We start from the raw sequence: 12060 nt of genomic DNA on the forward strand, positions 1-12060 counted from the left end.
GGGAGCTACAATCTAAAGCTTCAGGGGAATGAAGTCCACTGCTGTGAGCAGCGTTAAGAAACCTGGGATTTTTTGGAAGTGGCCAATTCCATACTCCCTTGGCTAAAGCCCCAAGAAAATCCAGCATGAACAGTTCTCCAGGAGATTCAACAGCACATTCTTAGCCTGAGAGTGGGGAATTCTTTTGCTTGGTTTCCTAACTGGAGCTGGCTTTCATGGTTTGTTGTTTTCTCCACAGCTGACTTTGGCCTCTTTGCTCAGCTCAGCCCTGAGCAGGGCAGACGGAGCTCCGTGGCCGGCGCTGCTGGGTGGCTGGCGCCTGAAGTGGTGACAGGTCAACCATGTGGCCCCAAAGTGGACATATGGTCTTTGGGAATCGTGGGTATCGAAATGGTGGAACGAGAAGTTCCTTCCTGGAATGCAACTCCTGTCTTGGTAAGGTGCAAATACTCACTGATCCCACTGTCTTTCTCACCTGTCCCATGTTCTGTGTGCCATTGGACAAAATCCCATTGCCATCTGCTGGCACCACTTCCACCACGGTCTCCTTCTAAAAATTCCCCTGCAACACATCAGCATCTGCTGTAGCTTTGGTTGTATCAGAAAGGGAAGTGGCAGTTCAGAAACCTAACCAGTTCAGAAACCTGCCATTTTGGCCTCCAGCCATGCCTGACATTTCCCACTTGTTTTTTGAACAATGTTGGAAGTCTGTTTCTGAAGGACAAGAATTTTTCAGTGGACAGGGTAGACATGTGACAAATATCCTGAGAAATAGAGGTTAGACCTTTCCAGTTTAAATTTCATAGAAAACATAGGAAAAAAGGAAAAAGAAAACTAAACAAAAAAGGAAAAGAGAAAAAAACCTACTACCAAAGCAATGCCCAAGCAGTTCTGCTTGCTTTTTCATTTTTTAAACGCAGCTCTTCTCTTCCACTCTGTAGCATCTTTTCCAAATCCTGTGGTCGTTGAAACTTTCAGGCTTTCAAGTCATCTGTACATTGTTCAGTCATGTGTGTGGGTGGCCTGGATAAGTGTAGGATGTGTTTTTCTCCGACTGCAGTTAGAATTGTTTGCCAAACCCTTGGCTGTTTCTTGGTACTTTAACAAGTTGATGAGCTTGCAGGCAGGTGCCTGGGCAGGGATCCACCGTGGGCAGTTGACACCGGTGCTGTGTTTCTTTACCACAGGAGGAGGGCCATCCCTGGCCTGCACAGTTCTAATGACAGGGAGGGCTCCAGCTCCCCACCATGGCCAGTGGCTGAGCTCAGCTGAGAGTCAGGATAAAACCCTCTTTGTCACCTCTGGTGATGTGGGAAAGGGACAGAAAGCCGCATCAATTATTTGTACACAAGGGGAGTACATTGCCATTTCTGGCTTTGAAATTCTCCTTTGGGTTAAAGAGGATAATAGCAAAGTCTCTTTGGTCACCATCTATTTCAGCGTCACGAGCACAGAGTTATCATGACAGTGGTGGGCATTTTTATGGAGACTCCAAGGCCTCTTGCCATTTTTATTTTTGTCTATTTGAGATGGAGTCTGCAAGTTGAGGTTTGAATAGCTCCAAGTCGGTGTCTTATGTTTCTAAATACCATCTTGCAAAAGCAGAATGAGCTCTCTCCCTCTGACTTGTTAGCGTGTTAGAGCTTGGTTCCACATGAACCACACTGGATAATGATCAGCTGATGTCTTGCCAATCTACACTGTAATTCCTTGGCCTGAGGAGTATCAGAAAGACCTGCTGAGCTCCATGGACACTGTCAGCTGCATGGAAGTGAGCATCCTTGGCCTTACAGAAGAAACTGGAGCTCAGCTTAGGTTAGATGCTCTTGAGCAGGAGAAAGGCTGGAATTGTCAGGTGTTTCCAGAGGCCTGCGTGCCCAGAGGGACTGAGTTCTGGGGAGCAGCTGGATGTTTGTGCACATCATGGAAGGGGATTGCCAGACAGCTCAAGCCTCACCACAGGCAAACACTCCCCAGCTCTTCTCAGGCAACATTTGCTTTGGGTTTCAAGTTGTTCCCACTTATCTGGCTGCGAAGATGCCCTTCAAACCACAAGGCAAGCCTCTCAGAAGTGGTGTTACATTTCCAGAAATGAAGAAAAGAAGCCCAAACACGAGAAAATTGCTAAGGCACTGGTTTTTAGAGAAGAACTTAAACCCCTGTGCAGTTTCTTCTCACTGGGAAATGTGCCTGAAACCTGGGCATGAGGGTGTAAAGGCCACAGAGTCTCTTCTGCTTCTTGTGCAGTGCTGCTGAAACACTCAGTTACCGTGTTTCTCTCCTAGCCCAAGCCACATTCTGTCCATCACCAAGCCAGAGCCTGGTGATGTGGAGAGCCTGCCAGAACCTCCCATTTGTTTCCTGGCACTTTCTGGGATGGGCCTAGCATTGACTTGAGTAGCCAATTGAGCAGAGGGTGACCGTAGGGATGGAACCTCTCCTTTTGATTTGACCATGAAAGGTTTTTCTTTTCCATGTAAGGAAAGCAGAAATTTTCAGACTGCTGAGAGACAGAGCTGCAGGTGGCTCCTGTGTGTCCAAGCAGGCGTTTTCATGCCAGTACATTTGTGCATGGATCTTAATGTGTCTGTGTTGAAGATGAGATTCCCAATGTTTGTCTCCTTACCTGAGGAACATCTGGTGGATTTCCTTTCTTTCCTTCCAATTCCCATTGTTTTCAAGAACAAAGCAAAGAGCTTGATTCATTTTGTTTTATGGCAGCTGTGCTTAAGGGACAAAAGAAACACTTTTCATATACTAACCCCTGGATACAGTAGAGTTAGTATAGCAAAGTCCTTCTTCCAAAAAGCCTCTCAAGTTGGTATGAATCCTCAGGGAAGGAAATGTGCTTGTGCTGATGTAGTTCCCACTAACTAGGTCAGTCAACGAAATCAGCTGCCAAAGCAAGATCTGTGGGATGTTGGAGAGGCTGTGGCTGCATCGGGGTTTGGGGTTTTGGTTGGTAAAGAAAAGTCATCTCTGGGTCTCTGCCAGGGCAGAAACTGCCACTGCAGAGTGGAGCTTAATCAATGGGATCTGGGAGAGCAGTGGCAGATGGGAAAGAAGCAGGTGGAGCCTGGTGTCTCCTTTTTCCCCAGCCCCAACTCCTGATAGCCACAGGAGGAAGACAAAAGCTGAAGCAGCCCAACCTATTTTCATCCTGCCTGCGTGACTTCCTGAGCTGCTGCCTGCAGAGAGACGAGGCGCGGCGCTGGTCTGCCAAGGAGCTCCTGCAGGTAAAATGTGAAGGGGCTGCAGGTGAAACAGGCTCTGAGGGATGGGCTCCTCCTCCACTCAAGTCCAAGGCAGCAGATGAGCCCCCTTCCTCCTCACCTCCACTCTTGCTGCTCTTCAAATGAAAATGGTGAGGAATCCTAGACTGGGCTGGGCTGGCAGGGTCCTGTAAAGGTCCTCTGGTGCAAGTGTCCTGCAATGAGCAGGGGCATCTTTAAAGAGATCAGGTTGCTCAGAGCCCTTTGCCACCGGAGCTGGAATGGTTGCAGGGATTGGGCTCCTACAAGCTCTTGGGGCAAGCTGTGCCAGGGTCACACCATGCTCGGAGTAAACAGGTTCTGATTAGATCCTATTTGTGTTAAAAAATATTCACCCCCATCCTTTTGTAACTGGCCCTGTTAAAAAAGATGTCGCCCACTTTCTTCAAAGCCACTCTGAAGTCTTGGAAAGTGGCAATAAAGTCTCCCTGGGGCCTGTTCTTCACAAAACTGAATAACTCCAGCTCCCTCTGCATTTCCTGAGTCAGAGAGGTCCTCTGGCTGTTTCTGTCACCCTCTTTTGTAATTTGGTGGGGTGTTCAGTTTTATCTAATGGCAAAAGAATTGAAGTAGAGCAATGCAGGGTACAGAGACATGAAATGGTGGTGGAGGAACCCAAGGAAGCCAGTCCCAGCCTAGGGGTCAGAGATTTGGCTGTGGGCAGGAGGGGCTGTGGGGGGCTCACTGTGAGCCTCTGAGGGGCCCTGGTTGGTGCCCCCCAGCCCACCCTCAGAGGTTTCTGCCACGCAAACAGGGACAGCTGGGAGGGACTTGTCCCAGCCCCATCTGCTGCCTGGCACGCTCAAGCAGACGGGAACTGTGCCAGGGTTACTGCCAGGCTGTGTGGCAGAGAGGGAACTGCAGGGCCCAGTGCCACTGGGCTGGCCCTGCTGGGAAGGAAGGTGCCATCCAGCACACGAGGGGCAGGGCATGGAACGGTAGACACTGCTCTGTCTCCCTGTGGAAATCAGCACAGTGCCTGTCTTTCAAAGAGAGGGACCAGTGTGAGGCTTTGGAGTTTCCTGAAAAGTTGAAACTCCAAGGACAGAAAGCACCATTTCTAGAGCACTGGCAGGGCAAAAATCTCAGCAAGTTGAGGACACCTGGATAAATGGATGAGTGGGATTCTGGGCCAGGTTTGCCTGTGATGGCAAAGTCCTGCACATAAAGTTGGAGGTGTAGATGGTCCCATTGGTCCTCTTCCTGTATCCTTCTAGGAGCCAGAGGAATCCTGTGAAGCACTGAGCTTGGAAAGTCATGGTCCATTGTTTTTTGTTGATTTGTTTTTTTTCCCTTTGGGCAGCATCCATTTGTAACATTTGCTGAGCCTGCGTCCAGCCTGGTGCCGCTGATTGTTTCAGTGAAGAAGAGGAGGGAGACAAGAACGTGACAATCACATCAGGACCATTTATTCCTCAACCAGTTTAGACTAGGATTGTAGGTTAGGATTAGGATTAGGATTAGGATTAGGATTAGGATTAGGATTAGGATTAGGATTAGGATTGGGATTGGGATTAGGATTAGGGTTCAGGTTAGGGTTGGGTTAGGGTTAGGGTTAGAGTTAGAGTTAGAGTAGGATTGTCTAATAGGACTGCAGAGTAGGATTGGAAATGAATAAAGTTTCTAAAACCACACCTCACCTTGAAGATTCCCTTCCTTCTCACTCTGCGAATAAGCTCAAAAATTCCTTCTGAATTGTCTGTTGTTTCTTAAAGGTGACACAGTGTCTTTGGCATGGTGTGAAAGTGGGGAAGGATGTTCTTCATTCATCCTCTCCAGACCACACTGCCTTTGGAATATGGCCCACTGGTCTGTTTTTGGCCAGCTTTAGTACTTCTGTTTGAGGCAGAAAGGGCAATGGCATTTGAAGGCAAAACCAAAAGAAGAATGAGGCAGCCCAAACACCCTGTGCAGATGCAGGCCTTCAGCTGTGACTGGAGAGCATTTGGGCTCCTGCCACTTGGATTTGGATCCCTAAATGCAATAATCTCTTTGGCTGGAGGAGAGCCTTGCTCAAGTGAGAAAGCAGAAAGATCAGAGAGGGTGCTCGGGAAGGTCTCCTGTGGTGCAGAGCTGTCAGCGCCTGTGAGGTGAGAGCGGGCCCGGCCTTGCCCGGGCTGGAGCCCCAGCAGAGCCCCGGCAGAGGCTGGAGCAGCCTGAGCCCCGGCAGAGGCAGGCTGGAAGGAGGCCCTTGGAGCTGCAAGAGGCAGCAGCCGAGACCTGGGTGCCTCTTGCTGGGAGCGGGTGAATCCTCCGCCCTCAGAGCCCAGGTGGCAGCTGGCTGCTGCCGAGGGGAAGCGCAGCCGTGCTGGGCACAGCCCGGCCTGGAGGCCATGGCTGTCTGGAGTGTGCCCAGGAGCAGAGAAAGGCCAAGGGCAGCCGCGGGCCGCTGGGCTGGATGAGGATTCCTCCTCTTCTGCCAGCTGCCCTGCACCTCCTGGCAAAGGCCAGCAGTGTGTGCAGCACTCTGGGCACCGGGGCAGGGAGCCAGGCTGCTTGGCAGGCTGGAGCACAGGGCAGCTCCTTCAGGCCTGGCACATGAGCCAGGGGAAGCGAGGCCAGCGTGAGGCAGGGACAGCTTGGCAGGGCCCATGTCGTAGGAAGGGGACCAGGACACCAGGTGGTTCATCACAAGTCCAATTTATTAAAGAAAGCATTGTTATGTTTGCCCAATTATCCCATCATAAAAAGGCCAAATAGTATTAAAAGTAGTAACAATTTTAATTAAATAGTTTAGAAAATATATAAACAAAGGATAATTTGGTTCAAATAATAGCGCATAAGCAAAAACAACCACGGGGTACGGAGGGCAGGGTTCAATGACCCTTGCCACTTCACATACAAGCTTGCCAGGTGAAAGTCACCCCTTATATGCCATGTGCAAACGCCATCTCCTCCTATTTTCGGTTTGTCACTTTTCTGTCTCCGCCTTCATTACCACCTTTATCACGCATGCGCCACCACTCGGTTTGGTGGTCGCACAAGTCTTTGAGGGTCGTCACTGATAAAGGCCCTGTAGTCTTCTTTGTTGTCCTTTAATTCACCTTTGGGTTACACATGCGCACCAAGCCAGTACAATGTAAGCCAAGACTAACGTATCAGTGCATCTACATATCAAAGCAATAAGTCCCTTATAATTAGCATTTTCTTGGACCCAACCAGGTTCTTGGTCATTTTTAGCAACTGCATCTTCAGCTTCTTTCCTCCTGTCCTTGTGAACATCTGCTAGGAAGGAGGGGGTGGGTGGAGCCCCTCTTTCCCTCTCTTCTTTGGCATAACAATTTTTAGCTATTAACTATTTTATTATTCTCAAATATTAATTACTGTATCAATATTAATTACTGTTTCAATTTTTATCAGCACAAATCATACCTATTTATCACAGCATCAAACACTTATACAGCAAATAATAAGCTTATGAATATTATGTAAGCCAAGCAATCTATTGGTTAAACTATTCCATGAACTCTTCCTCATTCCTTAGGGGTTACATCTCTCTTTTCTCATGTCTCTTTCACTATTTGTTATCCTACTACAGCTAGGCCCAAGGACACTCTATCTCACAGGTGCAGGACTTGAAAGTAGCCACGGCTTTGTACTTTTCCATTCTCTAGTCTCCTAAATTTCCCAACACATCCCCTGTTTTTATTTTTTATGAAAAGCAAAATTCTATGGGCTAACTGTGTCACACTCTTTGCAACACAAAACCAGGCAATTCTAACAACTAAACAGTATTTCAAACAGTATTCTCAGCTAGCAAGGTTTCTCTCTTATAAGGGATCTAAGCCAGGGAAACAAACCAAAAAGGCTGTCACTTTTTATAGGATATGCTATATACCAGATACAAAAAGAATTCTATGTGCTACAAGGCTCAAACCAAACTCAGGTGTGCTAATACAACCTACAAAAATAAGCTAAAGGAGTAACATGTGTGCAGGTTTCACCCATGTCAATTGTCTGGTCAGTTTGCTTTCTATTCTCAAACAGCAGATATACTTCAAACAGGAATGGCTCTACTTACAAATGCTTCTGATTGTCCTTTTTTAACTAGAGTTTCTCTGATGTTCACAACAAAACTTCGCACACAAGTCATAAAAATAAACGCCTATCATAAAAGGATAAATCTATCTAACATCACTTAAACTTAATAGTACCTAGATTTAAAATACTTAAACTTAAAATATTTAAACTTAATAGAAGTTAACATTACTTAAACTTATCTTTACTTAAACTTAACAGATTTTTAAATCAACAGAACTTACATGTAAAATCACTTAAATCTAACAAAACTTTAACAAAATTAACTGACTTTAAATTCTACATAACTTAAACCTAATATAATTTAAACCGAATCTAGCTTTACTTAAACTTAATAACACTTAAACTCAACAGGAGATAAACTTAACAAAACTAAACCTTAACAGTATTTAACATTTAATGGCACTTAATAGATAATTTAACTTAAACTACTTAGCAACGGATAATACTTACTATAGAAATAAAATATAGCATTTACTATAACTTACCTACAGGCCTGATTCTAAACTACTAAATTAAACAAGTTTCTTCACGTATTTGCTGCAGCATTTTTATACTTGAATGCACTTAAACATAAGAAGTTTGTTCAAGGTATACCTGTGGAAAAATTCTTTTAAATTCAGTGCTTGCTGTTACTTTTATCACATCTAAACAAAGCTTAAAAAATACAAAAACCACACTCATTACATCTTACTTCTACAACCACTTTAACACATTTTTAACATTTTTAAATTTTTTCAAAATATAATTTCAGAGTTTAATGTTCTACTGACTGAGTTAGTTGGGCTTCTGATATTTAAAGTCTCTTTCACAGTCTCTGCTAGGAAAAAGAAAAAGTCCTTTTGAGTTAGGTGAAAAACGTCTTGACCGTAATGGTCCTTGGTGTCCTTTGTTTATTATCACTGGCTTCTTAATTGTAGTAGAAATCTTTCTTTTGTTGACAAGAGTCACATTTATTAAGCTGTTAGGTCTCACACTGAAGCTTTTGCCGGCTGCGGGGCGGAGGGAGAGCGCTCCCGCTGGAAGAAGCGCTCCGGCCCCGCGGCGCTTGTGTCGGAGGGGGTGAAACCCCCACGGCTGCCGCCGCTGCCCCTGCTACAGCGCAGCATTTCAGGTGGCCGCTCGCCGCGGCTGCTCCCCATGGCGGAGCGCCCATGCCAAGTTCGGAGCAGCACAGCCTCGCAGGCATCCTGAGCCGCAGCTGCTGCTGTGCACTCAGAGACATGCTGAAGTGTATTGTATATCACCCACCATGGCTTGCTCGGTTTCTTTGCTGACTTATCATCTTCTAACACTGCTTCCCACAGTATATCCCCAGATTTTCTCCATTCCGAGAGTTCATGTGGGTTAAGGAAAGTTTCTTCAGCGTATCCGTAGGCTAATAACAAATCTATCCCCTTTATCCCTCGCCATTCTAGATGCGCGGTGGATAACTTATATGCTGCTTGCCTTTTCATACCTCTTTCGTGAGCGCTCTTGCAGCTTTCCAGGCTTCCGGCAGCACGTATGGCTCAGGTCACCGACATGAACCCCGAGGGTGCTTCAAAATTCTGGGACCTATGACTTAAAATATATTAGGTTGTTGTCATTTACAGAATACACCCTGTGGGAAGAGGGATGGAAGTGTTTATTATGCTAATAGCAATGAGTATGCTAATAATGAGGCAAGGGCGGAATTGACAATCAACCATCTAGCTGGAGAAGGACAACACAGCCTACCAGATGATCAAGCAGCAGGTATCCTCACAGAAGTATTGGATGATATCAAAGAGATGGCTTTGCAAGATTTAATCCAGGAATTGGATGGTAGCACCCCCAATTTGGACTACCTTGGGTGGGTGCAGCTAAAGCTCTAGGACAATCAGACCATCCTGGGTGCCTGTTAAGTAAGCAAACCAATGCTACACCCTCACACTGAGCGGCCTGCTCTCAGACATAGAGACCATCAAACATGCCACCTTGCAGAACAGCGATAGAGTTTTAACTCTGGGCACATGGGCATGGCTGTGTAGACTCTGAGGGCATGTGTTGCATGAACCTTTCCAGCCACAGAGAGTCAATCCACAAGAGCATTCAAGTACTGAATGAAGAGTTCAAGAAGCTTCAAGTGGAAAACAAAGACTGGGTCAATGAACTCTTCCAATCCAAGGGACTAAAGGGTTGGATGATGTCTATCTAAAACAGGACATTTAATTTTTCTAGTTGTTGTTGTATTGTTAATTGTCTCATGTTTGTTTAGATGCTTTTAGAAATTCTTACAAAATTCTTTCAGTTTTGTCTTTGTTGTAAAACAGAAAGAGGGAAGATACCCAACACAGGCTCCTCATGGACTACTTGGAGGAGAGAACTGGAGGTCCGGAAGGCACAAAAACCTCTCAGACACTCAATTTTGGAAGGAAATTCCTTAAAAGTCCCTAAAAGTATACTTAAATCCATAAAGTACCTTAAAAACCTTGAGTATCTCAAGGCATTAATGAGGCCCACTGAGTGTCAGTACAAAGCTCCCCAGGGACTCATTAAAGCAGATAATTGGGGCCATGATTGTAAAACCTCTCACAGAGTCTGTATCAAAAGGGAAACACCAAGTACCTTAAAATAACTGAAGTACCCTGTAGTATTAATGAGCCCTACTGAGTGTTGTTACTGACAAATACTCTCCAGGGAATAATTACAGCAGAGAATTGGAGGCCATGATTGCACAAACCTCTCACAGACTCCAAGGCCAAAGCCAAACCCAAAGTTCTTTCAAAAACCTTCTGTCCCTGGGAGCATGAAGTAGCCCCCAGGGCCATTGCTGAGCAAGGCTCCCCAGGGACTCCTTCCAACAGATCCTTGAGGCCACTGGGATATGGGCTAGGGGGGGATGCTGAGGGCAGGACAAGGGCTGACAGTGCCCAGCCTGGCTGGGGCTGTGCCAGGAGGCCCCAGGGCCTCAGGACAAGGTGTCTCCTCACAGCCCTTATTGGCACAGACCCTACTGTGCCCCAGGGCACCAAGACTTGGCTTCTCTTTGTCCCCAATTGTCATCACTGCCTCCAGTTCTCTGCTCTGCCTGGGGCCTGGGGACACTTTCTCAGTTGTGCTCCTCAGTGGGACCCATTAAAAGTCCAAGAAACTTTGGAGTTGGATTCTGGCCTGGAGTTCTGGTGAGATTTCTTCAGCTCCCTCTCAGGGACTGATGTTCAGGGCCTGAGCACAAAGCCCCAGAGGCTCATTAAAGTCCTTGTGCTGTGTCTGTGCTGCTGAGCTGGGCTGGGCTCATGGCACAGAGGCAGCTCCTGGTAACCAAGAAGAGCTTCAAAAGCACATTTCTCTTGATGAGCAGCTCTTCTGCCAGCCCAGCAGGGCTGGGGCACTGCCTGCAGCCACCCTGGGCACAGCACAGAGGCACAGAGAGCTTCAATCAGTCAGGGCTGGGAAGGTGCTGAGAAGTGACTGGGACAGAACCACTGCCAGCCCTTGGCACAGGAACCTCTGGCTGCAGGACAATGCAGCTGCAGCTCCTGGAGCCATCTCCCAAAGCTGGAACACCCTAATGCCTACAGACCCTGTGAGTACATTCTCTGATTGTCTCTTGTGCAGAGCAGCCAGGGGTGCCCAGGGCTGTCCTGCAGAGCAGGGTCCTGCAGCCCAGGGTGCTGTGCTGGGGCAGGGACTCTGCTGCCAGCCAGGGACAGCTCTCAGCCATCCCTGGCAGCTGCTCCCAGCACTGGGGGACAAGATCTGGGTGGGAGGAGACAGCTGGTGCAGCTTGGTAGTGTTCTCCTTGTGTGTGGAGGTTGCTGCATTGTTCAGGACTGCTCCCAGCCTGACATTTAACTCCATAACATTTCCAAGGAGATTATACAGGGAGCACAGCAAGGCAACGGCTGCATAAAAGGGAAAATCCTGCTTTTATATTCTACTACGCTGGGTGGCCATTATAGGAAATTGCCCATAGGTATTCATCTCTCATTTCATGCGGAGAAGAATCAAAATATTTTCACTCAGATCTTAATAAACCAGGCAATGCAGAAATAATCACAGGAGCCCTTAGAGGCAGCATCAGTGTCACTTTTCCAGACTCCTCAGGGTTGCTGTGATGTTGCCATCAGAGCCTGCAGAGCAGAGCTGTCCCTAGGAAGTGCCTGAGCTGGGAGGGGTCTGCAGGGCACGGATGAGCCGCAAGGGCTGGGCTGGGCTCTGGCAGCACTGGCAGGGCCCAGCCCTGGGCACAGGGAAGCAGCTGCTGGCAGGGACAGCTCCAGGCAGCAGAGCCCTGGGCAGGCAGTGGGGGGAAAGTGCCCCCAGGCTGTGCTGGGATATTTCAAGTCCTCTCCAAACCCAACTATTCCATGGTTCCTTTTTTTACAGATTCCCATGCCAAGACACAGAAAATGTCCAACAGCAGCTCCATCAGACACTTCCTCCTGCTGGCATTGGCAGACACGCGGCAGCTGCAGCTCCTGCACTTCTGCCTCTTGATGGGCATCTCCCTGGCTGCCCTCCTGGGCAACTGCCTCATCATCAGCGCCGTAGCCTGCAGCCACCACCTGCACACGCCCATGTTCTTCTTCCTGCTCAACCTGGCCCTCAGCGACCTGGGCTCCATTTGCACCACTGTCCCCAAAGCCATGCACAATTCCCTCTGGGACACCAGGGACATCTCCTACACTGGATGTGCTGCTCAGCTCTTTTACTTTGTGTTCTTCATTGGAGCAGAGTTTTATCTGCTGACCGTCATGTGCTATGACCACTACGTGTCCATCTG

At 47.7% G+C, this 12060-nt stretch overlaps 1 long non-coding RNA gene across 1 annotated transcript; it reads left to right on the forward strand.

Moving 5' to 3' along the window:
• Positions 1-244: 244 nt before the first annotated feature.
• Positions 245-9026, forward strand: LOC134420477 (uncharacterized). Its single transcript, XR_010028364.1, has 3 exons — positions 245-435; positions 3099-3236; positions 8906-9026. It is a non-coding gene; the product is annotated as an uncharacterized LOC134420477 (long non-coding RNA).
• The last annotated feature ends 3034 nt before the right edge of the window (positions 9027-12060 follow it).

The sequence above is a fragment of the Melospiza melodia genome, chromosome 7 (assembly GCF_035770615.1).
Source record: "Melospiza melodia melodia isolate bMelMel2 chromosome 7, bMelMel2.pri, whole genome shotgun sequence".
NCBI classification, from domain to species: Eukaryota; Metazoa; Chordata; class Aves; order Passeriformes; family Passerellidae; genus Melospiza; species Melospiza melodia.